Below are 16825 nucleotides of genomic sequence, written 5' to 3' on the forward strand. Positions count from 1 at the left end.
TTTCAGTGTCCTGCACTAACACAGACCCTGTTGAGCCCAGTTTCAGTGCCCTGCACTAACACAGACCCTGTTCAGCCCAGTTTCACTGCCCTGCATTAACACAGACCCTGCTGTGAATGAACACTGAGCCTGAAGTGACCTGATTGTAAAGGGCGGCTCCCTCTGCTGGCGGTGTCTCACCGGGAGCGAGCTGCCTCAGAACAGGTTAGATCCACAACTCCTCCCTCCCTCTCTCTCCTACCCTGCCTTTTCACATCGCCTCCCCAGAACCTGGGCACTCCCCGCCTCAGTCCGGCCGCGGGGTGTTGCTCAGGTGCCTTGGAGAGAAGTTGCTGTTTGGTCTGGGAGGAAGTGATTAGAAAGTGAGGATAAACTCTCCCTCCTTCCTTCCCCCCCTCTCACCTGGCTGTGTGATCCCGCTGGGAAAACAGTTTCTTTATGCTTTGGAGCGGCCAGGGGAAGCGGAGAGAGTCATTCTGCAGTGGAGCCTGTTGTGGGTAAGTGTGAGATGTGTCACTCTGTGAACACTGGCCGCGCCTCAGCTGAGAGAGCTCCTCTGTGTGTTTACTCCCTCCCTCCCTCTGAGTTACTCCACTGGCGGAATCCTGCATTAGTTTGTCTCCGGCTTCGTCCACCGAGGTAACCGGGTGCTTTTTTTAATGTAAAGCCCATGAGAATGGGGCACACAGCCATTCTGCTGCAGTTGTGTAGTTGGGACCTGGCTGATCCCCGGCTCTCGGCTCTTGTACTGGGCTCAGTGTTCACCCCACAACAGCAGACTCTGAAGCTGGGCTCAGCAAGGTCCCTGTTCATGCAGTTTGCTTGTCTCGTTTGATCTGTTTTATTGGACTGTAACACCAGAAGGACAGAAGTGTGTCTGCAAATCTTTCAGAGGGACCGGGTCTCTCTCCAACACAACAATAAGTTGCTCTCACAGCCCTGAGACTTTGCAGATAATCCCGCACACAACTTTTGTTGTTATTTTCGCCTGCGGAGGGAACTTAATGAAGGCAGATTCCTCTGGGGCACTTGCTGCAGGTTTATGTCCCCCCGGGTTGGGATAGAATAGCAGTTTGGGGTCAGTGGAATAAACTTGAATCTTCACCAACCCCGAGCCCAATCCACAAGCAGCATTGAGCAGGGAGCGGTTTCCCAAAGGCTGATCTCTTTCCTGGGCTCGGCAGGTTGACCTGAGAATTACCATGTGACGTGTCCCTTGGAGTTGAGCTGGTTCTGTTGTTAAGGAGATGTGTTTTGGGACGTTACATCACTGTTGTTTAACTCTTTGAGGACTGTAACACAACCCAGAACTAGCAGGCAACGTGCTCCTGGGTCTTAAGGTACGCACAGTTGGAGTGTGTTTATTTTTGTTTAGTTACCTCAACATGCATCTAAAGTTGTGGGAAATAGTTTTAATAGATATGAGTGAGTGAAAGTGCGTGTTTTGAAAACTACTTTGGGTTCTAACGTCTGTTGGTTTCAGTGCTGTCCTTTTGCAATATTTTGTTATATTGGAGCTAGCCACGGTGTGGCAATGTGATAGTTACTGTGCTGTGTCCTTAAAAATCCAAATCGGGGAAATAAAATCAGATGTAGGTTTATATCAGCACTGTGTGAGAGTGAGGCCTGCAGGTGCTGGACAGGTAGATAGCTCAAACATGGGCCCACCTCCCCATCCACCTTAGGCCATCCCACCTACCTTTCCCCCAGCCCCACACCCCTCCCTTATTGATTTCTCAGCTCCCTTCCCCCTCCCTAGTCCTGAGGAAGGGTCCTGCCTGAAACACCGACTCTCCTGCTCTTCCTAGTTCCACGTTTTATCCACTTTGAAATTCAGTACAACTCTTCGTCAGAACTAGAGTCATACCAGACTCAAAACCTTAAACAAAAGCAGAAATTGTTGGAAAAGCTCAGCAGGTCTGGTAGCATCTGTGAACAGAAATCAGAGTTAACATTTCAGGTCTGGTGACCCCCCTCCTTGGAACCCTAAATCTATACCCCTCTCCATAGATACTGCAAGGCCACTATACTTCAATATTGTGTTATGTATTTTAGTTCAGCTATCAATTTTTTTAAACATTTTATCTTTATTGCTGTCCTCAATTGAAAAATGGTTAGTATTTCAGCAATTGTCAACAGTTTGAGGATGAGGAAAGAATGTTTGTCTAGCCATTAAGCTATGGCAGTACAAAGCCCACTGAATGTTATTTTAGCTTATAAGCAAGGTTGTACAACCCAAACATGGGTTCACCTTCCTACATGAAACTGTCAGGCCACCCTGATCCCTTCACTAGCAGTAACTGTAGTCCTGATGTAAGTCAAGAGTGTGGTGCTGGAAAAGCACAGCAGGTCAGGCAGCACCCAAGGAGCAGGAGAGTCGACATTTCGGGCATAAGCCCTCTTTGTACTGCTGTACCTCAATGGGTTATGTGTGGCTAGACAAGCATTCTTTCCTAGTCCTCAAGCTTTTGCCCGAAACGTTGGTTCTCCTGCTCCTCAGGTGCTTCGTGACCTGCTGTGCTTTTCCAGCACCACACTCTTGACTTACATCAGTACTGCAGTTATTGCTAGTGAAGGGATCAGGGTGACCTGACAGTTTCATGTAGGGAGGTGAACCCATGTTTGGGTTGTACAACCTTGCTTATAAGCTAAAATAACATTCAGTGGGCTTTGTACTGCCATAGCTTAATGGCTAGACAAACATTCTTTCCTCATCCTCAAACTGTTGACGATTGCTGAAATACTAGCCATTTTTCAATTGAGGACAGCAATAAAGATAAAATGTTTTTAAAAATTGATAGCTGAACTAAAATACATAACACAATATTGAAGTATAGTGGTCTTGCAGTATCTATGGAGAGGGGTACAAAGTTAGGGTTCCAAGGAGGGGGGTCACCAGACCTGAAATGTTAACTCTGATTTCTGTTCACAGATGCTACCAGACCTGCTGAGCTTTTCCAACAATTTCTGCTTTTGTTTAAGGTTTTGAGTCTGGTATGATTCTAGTTCTGACGAAGAGTTGTACTGAATTTCAAAGTGGATAAAACGTGGAACTAGGAAAAGCACAGCAGGTCAAGCAGCATCAGAAGAGCAGGAGAGTCGGTGTTTCAGGCAGGACCCTTCCTCAGGACTAGGGAGGGGGAAGGGAGCTGAGAAATCAATAAGGGAGGGGTGTGGGACTGGGGGAAAGGTAGGTGGGATGGCCTAAGGTGGATGCAGGTAGGAGGTGATTATAATAGATTGGTGTAAAGGGTGGGCTGGATAGGTGGGAAGGGAGGAAGATGGGCAGGTCAAGGGGGGTGGGGCAGAGAGGGAGGACTGGACTTGGGTTGGGCTGGAGAGATTTAGAAGCTGGTGAATTCTATGTTGAGGTCATAAGGTTGTAAGCTCCCAAGGCAAAAGATGAAGTGTTCTTCCTTCAGTTTGCGTGTGGCCTTATTTTGATGGTGGGGAGGCCCAGGATGGACATGCCAATGTGGGGATGAGAGGGGGAGTTGAAATGGCTGGCAAACAGGAGGTGAGGTTGATTGGAGCGGGAGAACCATAGGTGTTCCGTGAACCAATCTCCACGTTTGCACTCAGTCTCTCCAATGTAGAGGAGACCACATCAGGAGCAACAGTTGCAGTATATCAGGTGTTAGAGGAAGTGCAGGTGGATCTCTGCTGGACTTGGAATGATCCTTTGGGGTCATGGATGGAAATAAGAGAGGAGGTGTGATGGTAGGTATTACACCCTCTGCAGCCACCGGGACTGGTTAGTGGGGAGTGTGGACCTAACGAGGGAGTCACGGAGGGAATGGTCCTTATAGAAAGCAGATAGGGGTGGGGAAGGAAATATCTTATTGGTGGTGGGGTCAGACTGCAGGTCGTGAAAATGGTGGAGGATGATGCGTTGGATTTAGAGATTAGTGAGGTGGAATGTGAGGGCCAGGGGAAACTTCTTGGTATTAGGGTGGGGTGGGGGGGATGTGTGCATGGGTGGTGGTTTGGGGGCGGAGATGTGGGAGATGTGGTTGAGGCCATTGTTAATCAAGGGGGAGGGGAACTTACAGACCTTGAAGTCGGAGGACAGCTGGGATATCCTGGAGTGGAATTGTCCATCCTGGGAGCAGATACAGCGGAGGTGGAGAAATTGAGAATATGGGATTGCATTTTGCAGGAGATGGGGTGTGGGAGGAGGTGTGGTCAAGGTAGTTGTGGGAGTCGGTGGATTTGAAATGGATATTTCCTTCCCCACCCCTATCTGCTTTCCCTCGGGACCATTCCCTCCGTGACTCCCCACTAACCACACCTGGCACCTTTCCCTGCGGCTGCAGGGGATGTAACACCTACCACCACATTTCCCCTCTTGCCTTCCCATCCAAGGCCTCAAAGAATCATTCCAAGTCTAGCAGAGATTCACCTGCATTTCCTCTAACCCGATTTACTGCATCCGTTGCTCCTGATGTCGTCTGCCCTACATTGGAGAGTCTGGGGGCAAGCCCGGGGACTGGTTCAGGGAACATAGATAGTTCTCCCGCTCCAATCATCCTCACTTCCTGTTTGCCTGTCATTTCATCTCTCCCAATGACATGTCCACCCTGGGCCTCCCCCTGCTGTCAAAAAGGCCACATGCAAACTAGAGGAAGAACACTTCATTGTCTGCCTTGGGAGCTTACAACCTTATGGCCTCAACATAGTATTCACCAGCTTCCAAATCTCCCCACCCTCCACTTTCCACCCCCCACCCCCCACCTCCCACCTCCCACCTCCCACCTCATTGCTGGTCCAGCCTGTCCTGCCCCCTTGACCTCCCCTAACCTGTCCATCTTCCTACACATCCAGTCCGCCTTTCCCACTGACCAATCTCAATCACCACCTTCCTGCATCCATCTATCGCTATCCCACCTACCTTCCCCACCCCCTCCCTCTATTTATTTCTCAGCCCCCTTGGCCCTCCGCAGTCTTGATGAAGGGTCCTGTCATTAACATGGAGTCTCTCTTCCTCTGATGCTGCCTGACCCACTATCTTTTTCAGCTCCACATTTTCTTGACTCCAGCCCCTCCAGCCCCTCACTATCTCCAAGTTATAATGAATTTCAAAACATTCTCAGTTTGTTTCAGATTTGTAGCTTCTGCAGATGTTTTTCTTTATTGCCTCGTTAGATATTTGTAGGGAATCCTTATCCAATTTACTGACCTGTGCTCAGGAAGATGTAAAAGGGGATTTGGAAATAGTGACAATCTCTATCCAATGCATTGTCACTGTTCAAAGTTTATGTTTTAAATCATGAATTGTGTAGTGCGAATACAGCTGATGACAGTAGCGATTACTATTTGAGAGAGCTCACCTTCAGGATAAAGTAATCACTTTTTAAGTAACTTTTATTTTTGAGTTTATGTTTGTAGCCCCATTCTGATCTATACCTGTGATTCTTCCAACATCCACTCCCACATTATGATCCAAACCATCTCCTTTTTAACCACAGACATCTGATCATTTTACACCACATCCCCACCATCAGGATGGTATGCAGGACCTTTGCTTTTTCCCTGCATGCCAACCCCAGCATTCCCCGTCTCCCATCAACCTTTTCTGTCTGGCTGAACCTGTTTCTGAGTTGACCAACATCATCTTTGACTCCAAATTAAAACACGTTGCAATAACTTGTGTCACACTGGGAACTAAACAGAGTCCTAGCTGTATCTTTTTATGTGATTGTTTTCATTCTGTCAGCTCTGTTTCAGTTATGACATTGACACAAGTCATCATCAATGTCAATTCTTGCTTATACCCCGAACTGGAAAATTTAATCAACGTTTCTTTTGACTCTCACCCCTGACTCACCTTCACGTGGTCCACCTCTGATCTCTGTGTCTGGGTGTTTAGGGATAGTTTGTGAACTAATATCTTCTATTAGCTCATTGATTTCTGTAACTACCTTTCTCCTATTCTGCTGTCTTCCATTTTCACTGTCTCTCCATTTCTCACCCCTCCTTCACCTTTATTTCTAGACCCCACTAAAATGTACAGAACTCTTAAAGGGTGTGAGATAGTGTGGATGGAGGTCGGGTGTTTGCCTGAGATGTTTGAGATTAGAACCAGGGGGCATAAGGGGCGGGCAATTTAAGAGCGAGATGAGAAAGAATTTCTTAAAAAGAACACAAATCTTTGGAATTTTCTGACCCAGAGAGCTGTGGAAATACAATCATTGGGTGTGTTCAGAAATTTAATGCAAAGACTAATGAATTCAAGGGATAGAATGGTAAAGTGCATGAGATGTTGCTCCACCATGGTCTAACTGAATGGTAGTGCAGGTTTGATGGCGTACTCCTGTTCGGATTTCCCTGGACTGCACTCACTTCTTCATATTCAGTGCAATATCTTCCATAATTTCCATCATCATCTGCATAATTCCACCATCATCCTCTCCTCTTTCAGTATCTAGCCTTCATTCTGAATGGACAGTTCCCTCTATAACATCCCAGTCTGTTCTATCATTACCAACAAGTATAAAAGATGAAACAGATGTCATTTTTCCCTTATCCCTTCTCACCCTCCTGGACCTGAGATACATCTTCCAGATGAAGAAGTGATTATTTTTATTTCTTGCAATATAGTGTATTGTCAGCGCTGCTTATGATTAGACTAGATTCCCAACAGTATGTAAACAGGCCCTTCGGCCCAACAAGTCCACACCGACCCTCTGAAGAGTAACCCACCCAGACTCAATTCCCCCTTACTAACGAACCTAACACGGCAATTTAGCATGACCAATTCACCCTGACCCGCACATCTTTGGACTATGGGAGGAAACCGGAGCACCCAGAGGAAACCCACACAGACACAGGGAGAATGTGCAAACTCCAGACAGACAGTCACCCGAGGCTGGAATCGAACCTGGGTCCCTGGCGCTGTGAGGTAGCAGTGCTACCCACTGAGCCATCGTGTTGCCCTGTGTGACGTGGCTTGTCTTAGAGGAAACCGAAAGTAGGCTGATCATTTTTGCTGAGCATGTTGCTTCAGTCAGTGTGACTCTGGCCTTAGACTGTGCGTCAGTTTAAGTGTCTGTTGCATTTCCATTCTGACGTTTGAGAGTTTGGTCTCCCCGTGTTGTCCTGACGAAGCTCAGTAGAAGCTGGATAGCTTCCAAGGTTCAGAGTTCAGGGCTCAATATTCTGGCAGATAGCAGATGCCATAGCATAATCCTGATGTTGTTTCCTCATCTCTGCTCATTGTTCATTTACTTGTCCTGGTTCTGTTCGCCGAGCTGGGAATTTGTGTTGCAGACGTTTCGTCCCCTGTCTAGGTGACATCCTCAGTGCTTGGGAGCCTCCTGTGAAGCGCTTCTGTGATCTTTCCTCCGGCATTTATAGTGGTTTGAATCTGCCGCTTCCGGGTGTCAGTTCCAGCTGTCCGCTGCAGTGGCTGGTATATTGGGTCCAGGTCGATGTGTTTGTTGATTGCATCTGTGGATGAATGCCATGCCGCTAGGAATTCCCTGGCTGTTCTCTGTTTGGCTACTATCCTTAGTAGCCTCACACGCAGATGACAAGCAAAATGAGTTCGACTGGGACAACACTACTATTATAGGACAAGCCAAACAGAGAACAGCCAGGGAATTCCTAGAGGCATGGCACTCATCCACAGATTCAATCAATAAGCACATCGACCTGGACCCAATATACCGGCCACTGCAACAGACAGCTGGAACTGACAACCGGAAGCGACAGAGACAAACCACTATAAATGCCAGAGGAAACAACACAGAAGCACTTCACAGGAGGCTCCCATGCACTGAGGATGTCACCTAGACAGGGGACGAAACGTCTGCAACACAAATTCCCAGCTCGGCGAACAGAACCACAACAACAAGCACCTGAGCTACAAATCTTCTCCCAAACTTTGATTTACTTGTCCCTTTATTGTGTGTTTTTGCCTTGTGACACCATCCCTTTTTATTATTTAAATCGTTCTCCCTTCCAATATAGACATAGACTTCCTTTCTTTCCACGTCTTTCTCGACTGTCCTTCTTTGAATTTTGCTTTTGATTAAAATCTGTCATATGTTGGATTTTCCTGTTCTGACAAAAATAAGTCAGATGTGAGGCATTAATTCTCAGTAACATTGCCTGACTTACTGACTATTTACAGTATTTTCGGTTTGTGTTATTAATTGTTGCTCTTGATTAGTCATGCGACTAAAGTTAACGGGTAACTTTATTCATGACACTTTCAAAGAACTGTTTCTGTCATTGGGATCTTAACAATATGCCAGTAATGTTACACAATTGCTTTCACTGATAGTAAGAATCTAATTCTTTAATATACTTGGAGAAACTGGTTTATTTTAACTTGAGTCTTAGAGATGTACAGCATGGAAGCAGACCCTTCAGTCCAGCTCACCCATGCTGACCAGATTAAATAAATCTAGGTAAAAACAAGGACTGCAGATGCTGGAAACCAGATTCTGGCTTAGAGTAGTGCTGGAAAAGCACAGCAGGTAAGGCAGCATCCAAAGTACAGCAAAATCGATGTTTCAGGCAAAAGCCCTTCATCAGGAATTAATCTAGTCCCACTTGCCACTATTTGGCCCATATCCCTCCAAACCCTTCCTATTCATAAACCCATCCAGATGCCTTTTAAATGCTGTAATTGTACCAGCCTCCTCCACTCCCTCTGCATGAAAAAGGTGCCCCTTAAGTCTGTTTTAGATCTTTCCCATTTCACCTTAAACATATGCCCTCTAGTTTTGGACATGGCTAATGTGGGGAAAAAATGTTGACTATTCACCTTATCCATGCCCTTCATGATTTTATAAACATTTATGAGGTAACTCCTCAGCCTCCAGGGAAAACAGCCCCAGCCTGTTCAGCCTCTCCCTGTAGCTCAAACTCTCCAACCCTGGCAACACCCTTGTAAATCTTTTCAGGTTTCACAACATCTTTCCAATAGGAAGGAGACCAGAATTGCATGCAATATTCCAACAGTGGCCTAATCAATGTCCTGTACAGCTGCAACATGACCTCCCAATCCTGTACTCAGTGCGCTGACCACTAAAGGCAAGCATACCAAACACCGCCTTCTCCCCCCTGTCTACTATGAACCTGCACTGCAAGATTTCTTTGTTCGGAACACTCCCTTCTTGAACCTTTTACTGCGCTGGATAAAACTCAACACAAGCAGCATGTCTGTAGTGCTTTGAATGCATTAAAATAATCCCAAGGTACATCACAGAAAAGGTGGCAATGCATTCCATTAACTTTGGAAAGGAAAAGGAGATTGGCCATGGTGTGGTAGATGTCAGGTGCAGAGGGGTCAAAGAAGGATACTTTGAGGAGATAATTCTTTTGTCGAAGAGGATAACATTGTGTGTGAAGAGAAAGTGACATCAGTTAAAATGGGGATCAGGAAGTGAACTTGGGTAGTCAGCCATTTTGTGTGAATAGTGTGGAGAAGGAAATGGCATTTATTGGAGTGTATTCCAGAAATTTTGTGCTGAGCCAATCCTGGAGTTCTGGTGAACAAACTATAATGCTGGCTCTCAGTTTTAATCTCGGCGTCATTGTTGTTGAAATATATGCAGTTTGGTGTTCCAGATGATAGACTTGCTGCTGTGTCTGTCACAGACTGAAAGCAGGCCCCTTGACCAGGCTGCTTGGGTCAAATGGCAGTGACATGTGCCCAACACAGGAAGCTCACAGCAAGGTTCTGGTGAAGGTGAGGGGAGCTAGATTCGGGTGTTGGATGAGGTGGTGCTGGAACGGCATGTCGAGTTATGAAGGAAAGTAAATTAAATTTGAGAATGTTAATTCCAGTAGGATGAATGGAAAGAGGTGAGTGCTGGTGTGGATGGGGATCTGGGCTCAGGGTAAGTCTGGGAAGTTCAAGCAGCTCAACATCAAGCACCTGAAAATGACACTGCAGGCAGTCCTCCCTCACTTCCCATCCAAACGCAATAACCTCCGAAATTGCAACATTTTAAAGCAACGGCCACCATCAAACCTGCTCTGAAAAGGGGTCACTGGGCCTGACACATTAACTCAACTTTCCAGCTATTTCTATTTCTCTTTCAGAATCCAGCATCTGCAGTTCCTTGTTTTTTTTTGGTCTAACCATCACCGAACGTGCCAAAGGAATTTAGCAGCAAGAAAAAGGATGTTGTGAAACTTGAAAGGGTTCAGAAAAGATTTACAAGGATGTTGCCAGGGTTGGGGGATTTGAGCTATAGGGAGAGGCTGAACAGGCTGGGGCTGTTTTCCCTGGAGCGTCGGAGGCTGAGGGGTGACCTTAGAGGTTTACAAAATTGAGGGGCATGGATAGGATAAATAGACAAAGTCTTTTCCCTGGGGTCGGGAAGTCCAGAATTAGAGGGCATAGGTTTAGGGTGAGAGGGGAAATATATAAAAGGGACCTAAGGGACCATGTTTTCATGCAGAGGGTGGTATGTGTATGGAAGGAGCTGCCAGAGGATGTGATGGAGACTGGTACAATTGCAACATTTAAGAGTCATCTGGATGGGTATATGAATAGGAAGGGTTTGGAGGGATATGGACCGGGTGCTGGCAAATGGGACTAGATTGGGTTGGCATGGATGAGATGGACCGAAGGGTCTGTTTCCGTGCTGTACATCTCTCTGACTCTGAGCCAGCTCCAGGAACTAAATAATCATTTTGGTTCACCTTCTGCCTTTAATATACTTCCTCCTACTCTCCCCATGTTGCTTGATATTGTTAATGTCAAGGAATCTAAGCATCTCGATCTCGAACATATTCAGTGAATGAGCCCGTGTGGCCTGCTGGGGTAGACAGTCAGTGTCTGGGTCTCCCCGCGGTCTCCCAGGGTAGACAGTCAGTGACTGAGCCTCCCCGCGGTCTCCCGGGGTAGACAGTCGGTGACTGAGCCTCCCCGCGGTCTCCTGGGGTATACAGTCAGTGACTAGACCTCCCTACGGTCTCCTGAGGTAGACAGTCGGTGACTGAGCCACCCTGCGGTCTCCCGGGGTAGACAGTCAGTGACTGGGTCTCCCTGCGGTCTCCCGGGGTAGACAGTCGGTGACTGAGCCTCCCTGCGGTCTCCTAGGGTAGACAGTCGGTGACTGAGCCTCCCCACGGTCTCCCGGGGTAGACGGTCAGTGATTGGGCCACCCTGCGGTCTCCTGGGGTAGACAGTCAGTGACTAGACCTCCCTACGGTCTCCTAGGGTAGACAGTCGGTGACTGAACCTCCCCACGGTCTCCCGGGGTAGACGGTCATTGACTGAGTCTCCCCACGGTCTCCCAGGGTAGACAGTCAGTGACTGGGCCTCCCTGCAGCCTCCTGGGATAGATACTCTGAAGAGTTACTGTCCTTTGTGGAAAGGGATTTCACTTTATCTCAGTCCTAAATGGTCAACAAATATTGTGAGACTTTGTGACCCCCCCCCCCCCCCCCCACTTCTAGACCCCCTGAGCCAAAATATCCTTGTTTCTTGACAGTCCCACCAGCCTGTCTACTACTTCTAAGCGCTTGAGAATACGGACCCTGTCTCCATCCACCATTTGGGGAAACAGGCTGGTGAGCCATCATTGCACCTGCTTTCTGACAAGTATTGTGGTCCCAGCTGATGGGAATCCTGAACCAGTTCTGTCCCGGAGTGAGATCACAGGGTTGTATATTATTGTTTACCGTGGAGGTCAGTCACTGAAACATTCCGAAGGTCCTGCCAAGGTACTTTCAACAAAGAGAAAAGAAAAGAAAAAAAAGTATATTATACATTAAGAATTATCTGAAGCAAACTTTTTACAAATATCAGAAAGAAAGATTCGATTCTTTTATCCCCACAACACCGTCACAGCCACCCAAACCCCAGTCAAACATCAGCCCTGTTAAACCTCCTTGTTCCACGACCACAGCCTTTAACTAAGTTTCTTTTTGAGAAATGTCTACAATCACTTGGTGTTGGTTTGTTATCATTTGATATTGTTTCCTGAGACCCTGTTTAAATGTGTGGCCTACTCTGCTGACCCAGCCCTGGGCGCAGGTTCACCTGATCACATGAACACCTTTAGATGTTGTCGTTCTCGATGACATCATTACAGCCTTGTGTTTCGGAGTTTATTTTCTCAGCAACTCCGGCCCGTTCCTGTTCTGTACTGGACTGTTTTCTGTTTTGGAGCCTGACCAAGCTCACGGGGCCCCTGTTGTTGGAGATGTGTTGGTCCAGTTAGTCTGATGGAGCAGTGCTGTCTGGAGTCAGGCCCCCCCTGAATCCGGGCCCAGCTGGCTCAGTGACAATTACCCAGGAAATGGAACATTCTGAGGGGCAATGCCCCTGTGTCTGGAACACCCCCCCCCCCCCCCCCCCCCCCCCCCCCCACTTGGGGATATATGTTCAAATCCCAGATGGTGAAATTCTAGTTCCACAAACATCTATAATAAATAGCTAGTCTAATGGAGACCATGAGGCCACTGTTAATTGTAACAAAACCCCATGTCGTTCACTAATGTCCTTGAGGGACGGAAATCTGCCATATTTCCCTGTGACTCCAGACCCGGAGTTATGTGGTTGACTCTTCTCTGACAACGGGTAATTATGGGTTCCCTTGAATGATTTTTTTAAAAATGCTGACTTTAGTTCACTACTCAACATTAATTTTGAACTTTTTTTAACAAAAGAAAATAGGTCAGACTTTCACAACTGAAAGGAAGACCCATTTTACTATACTCTCGCTTTTACACTTTCAAACTGTAATATATTCAGAGCCACCCTCTCGTTAGTCCATGCTTTTCTAGGTAAGGACTAAAAACTGCACAGGTCTCCAGAACGAGTCCTTTTAATTTGATTCTGGTAGCTGTGTGTGGGAGAATTAATTTTACTGTGTTGGTGGAAATACTTTCATTATGAAATGTGCTTGGGAATAAATGGAAATCTAATCATGTAAATAATCGAAAAGAATAAAATACAAGAACTTCACCAGTGGGAGGTGAAGCATAGGCTTAAAAACCACAGCGTCGACAATGTGTACAGGAATGGTGTTAGTGAAGGCTCCTCTGACTTCAGTTTGATTTTGAGACCAGATGTTCACCAGATGCTGGCGTCAGGTCCAGTTCCTCTTATGGTGGAGCTGTCTTGTGCTATGGCTCCTCATAAATGTCTGTGAGCAGTGTTGGGAGTATCGTGGTTTGGTTAAAATGAACCAAAGAACTGCAGATGCTGGTGATCTGAAATAAACAAACACGGACATTGCTGGAGAAACTCAGAAGGGCTGGCAGCATTTGTGGAGAGAGAGCAGCGTTATTTCAAGCCCTTCTGGTTGTATTACTGGGCTACTAGTCAACAGGCCTAGCCTCCTAACCCAGACAACATGAGTTCACATCTCACTCCATGGCAGTTAAGGGAGTTCAAGTTTCCTTTTAAAAGAAAAACTATCTGTAAACCTGCCACCGTTTAAAAGTGACAAACAAGCTGCTGGATTGTGGTACAATAACTCAATCTCTTGTGTCCTTTTTGTTTTGTACATCTTTTGTGGAATGGAACATAGAACACTACAGTGCAGAACAGGCCCTTCGGCCCTCGATGTTACGCCAACCTGTGAACTAATCTAAGCCCATCCCCCTACACTATCCCAAAATCATCCGCGTGCTTATCTAAGGATTGTTTAAATCTCCCTAATGTGGTTGGGTTAACTGCATTGGCAGGTAAGGCATTCCACGCCCTTACCACTCTCTGAGTAAAGAACCTGCCTCTGACATCTGTCTTAAATCTATTACCCCTCAATTTGTAGTTATGCCCCCTCGTACAAGCTGATGTCATCACCCTAGGAAACAGACTCTCACTGTATACCCTATCTAATCCTCTGTCTCTATCAAATCCCCCTCTTCACCCCCTTCTCTCCAATGAGAACAGACCCAAGTCCCTCAGCCTTTCCTCCATAAGACCTTCCCTCCAGACCAGGCAACATCCTGGTAAATCTCCTCTGCACCTTTCCCAATGCTTCCACATCCTTCCTGTAATGGGGGAACCAGAACTGTACACAATATTCCAAGTGTGGCCGCACTATCATTTTGTATAGTTGCAGCATGACATTATGGCTTCAGAACGCAATCTCTCCACCAATGAAACCTAACACACAATGTCTTCTTAACAGCACTATCAACTTGGGTGGCAACTTTTGGGCAGCTATGTGCATGGACTCCAAGGTCCCTCTGCACATCCACACTACCAAGAATCTTTCCATCAGCCCAGTATTCTGCCTTCCTGTTATTCTTCCCAAAGTGCATCACCTCCTATTTACCTGCGCTGAACTCCATTTGCCACCTCTCAGTTCAATTCTGAAGTTTATCCAAGTCCCCCTGCAACCTGTAACATTCTTCCACACTGTCCACTACTCCACCGACTTTAGTGTCATCTGCAAACTTACTAATCCATCCACCTATGCCTGCTTCTAAGTTATTTATAAAAATGACAAACAGCAGTGGTCCCAAAACAGATCCTTGTGGTACACCACTAGTAACTGGACTCCAGGCTGAATATTTTCCATCAACCACCACTCGCTGCCTTCTTTCAGAAAGCCAGTTTCTAATCCAAACTGCTAAATCACCCTCCATCCCATGCCTCTGCATTTTCTCCAACAGCCTACCATGTGGAACCTTATCAAAGGCTTTACTGATGTCCATGTATATCACGTCAACTGCCCTACCCTCATCCACACGCTTGGTCACCTTCTTAAAAAACTCAGGCTTGTGAGACACGACCTGCCTTTGATGAAACCATGTTGACTATCTCCAGTCAGATTGTTGCTTATAAATCCTACCTCTTATAATCCTTTCAAAAAAACTTTTCCTACAACAGAAGTGAGGCTCACTGGTCTAAAATTACTTGGGTCATCTCTACTGCCCTTCTTAAACAAGGACACAACATTTGCAATCCTCCAGTCCTCTGGTACTAAACCTGGCCAGGCTCCAAAACAGAAAACAGTCCAGTACAGAACAGGAACGGGCCGGAGTTGCTGAGAAAATAAACTCCGAAACACAAGGCTGTAATGGTGTCATCGAGAACGACAACATCTAGAAGTGTTCGTGTGATCAGGTGAACCTGCGCCCAGGGCTGGGTCAGCAGAGTAGGCCACACATTTAAACAGGGTCTCAGGAAGCAATTTGGGTGGCTGTGACGGTGTTGTGGGGATAAAAGGGTCGAATCTTTCTTTCTGATATTTGTAAAAAGTTTGCATCAGATAATTCTTGATGTATAATATAGTTCATGTTTTTCTTTTCTCTTTGCTGAAAGTACCTTGGTAGTTTTTGACTGGCCCTATTCCTACCCTAGTCATCCTTTTATTCCTCACCTAGCTATAGAAAGCTTTAGGATTCTTTTATTCTATTTGCTAAAGACTGCTTGTGTCCTCTGTTTGCTCTTCTTAACTCTCTCTTTAAATCCTCCCTAGCTGTAATTCTCCATCGCCTCATCGGAACCATCTAGTCTCATCAACATAAGCTTCCTCCTTCTGTTTAACAAGAGATGTAATTTCTGTAGTAAACCATGGTTCCCTTACTTTATCACTTCCTGCCTGCCTGACAGGGACATACCTATCAAGGACACGCAATATCTGTTCCTTAAACCAGTTCCACATTTCCATTGTCTGCAACCCCTGCATTGTGCTACCCCATTCTATGCATCCTAATTCTTGCCTAATCGCATTATGATTGCCCTTGCCCCATCGATAACTCTTGACCTGTGGCATGTACCTATCCCTTTCCATCGCTAAACTAAACGTAACTGAATTATGGTCACTCTCTCCAAAGTGCTCACCTAGAACTAAATCAAACACCTGGCCTGGTTCATTACCAAACACCAGATCCAGTGGGGCCTCCCCTCTTGTTGGCCCTTCGACATACTGTGTCAGGAAACCCTCCTGTACACATTGGACAAAACCTGATCCATCCAAAAGTGGATTCATTCCTCTGTGTTGTTGTTAATTTGTTTATAATAACTCCCAGTTATATCAAAAACCATTAAGAAACCTCTACCTTGGGTTGGAAGGACTATTATTTTGAACTCTTATTTCTTTCTTTTTCTGTTTTATTGCTGGACTTTTAATTTCTTTATTTTTATATTTTTCCCCTAAGAATTTGAACTTAAGAATCTGTACCTCGGTACTTGGTAACAAGGATGGTGCCATAATTGGTGACTTGTAAAGTTTCCCTGTCCTCCTGAGTACATGTGACAATGAACCTAATTCCATTCAATTCTGTTCAAGGGCCCAGGCAGTAATGTTGAGTGTTGCGAGCAACAGGTTTCATTTCAGTTTCAAGGAGAAAGTGAGGACTGCAGATCCTGGGGATCTGAGCTGAAAATATGTTGTTGGAAAAGCGCAGCAGGTCAGGCAGCATCCAAGGAACAGGAGAATCGACGTTTCAGGCATGAGCCCTTCACCGCATCTCCTCCACTTCCCGCTCCTCTGCCCTTGAACCCCGCCCCTCCAATAACCACCAGGACAGAGCCCAACTGATCCTCACCTACCACCCCACCAATCTCCATATACATCATATCATCCTCCGTCATTTCCCCACCACCAGCAAACGGACCCCACCACCAGGGATATATTTCCCTCCCCTCCCCTATCAGCGTTCCGAAAAGACCACTCCATCCATGACTCCCTCGTCAGGTTCACACCCCCCACCAACCCAACCTCCACTCCCGGCACCTTCCCCTGCAACCGCAAGAAATGCAAAACTTGCGCCCACACCTCCCCCCTCACTTCCCTCCAAGGCCCCAAGGGATCCTTCCATATCCACCACAAATTCACCTGCACCTCCACACACACCATTTACTGCATCCACTGCACCCGATGTGGCCTCCTCTATA

At 46.5% G+C, this 16825-nt stretch overlaps 1 protein-coding gene across 2 annotated transcripts in view; it reads left to right on the forward strand.

Annotated features, from left to right (window-relative positions):
• Window positions 1-258: 258 nt before the first annotated feature.
• Window positions 259-16825, forward strand: part of fhip1aa (FHF complex subunit HOOK interacting protein 1Aa) — a 194431-nt gene continuing 177864 nt past the window's right edge. The window contains exon 1 of one of the 2 annotated variants that reach the window (XM_060827424.1): window positions 259-497. The gene's annotated coding sequence lies outside the window, so the exon portion shown is untranslated. Of the gene's footprint in view, window positions 498-613; window positions 640-16825 lie in introns of those variants that run through there. The other variant, XM_060827443.1, reaches the window with a different exon arrangement.

This window comes from Hemiscyllium ocellatum, chromosome 1 (genome assembly GCF_020745735.1).
Source record: "Hemiscyllium ocellatum isolate sHemOce1 chromosome 1, sHemOce1.pat.X.cur, whole genome shotgun sequence".
NCBI lineage: Eukaryota > Metazoa > Chordata > Chondrichthyes > Orectolobiformes > Hemiscylliidae > Hemiscyllium > Hemiscyllium ocellatum.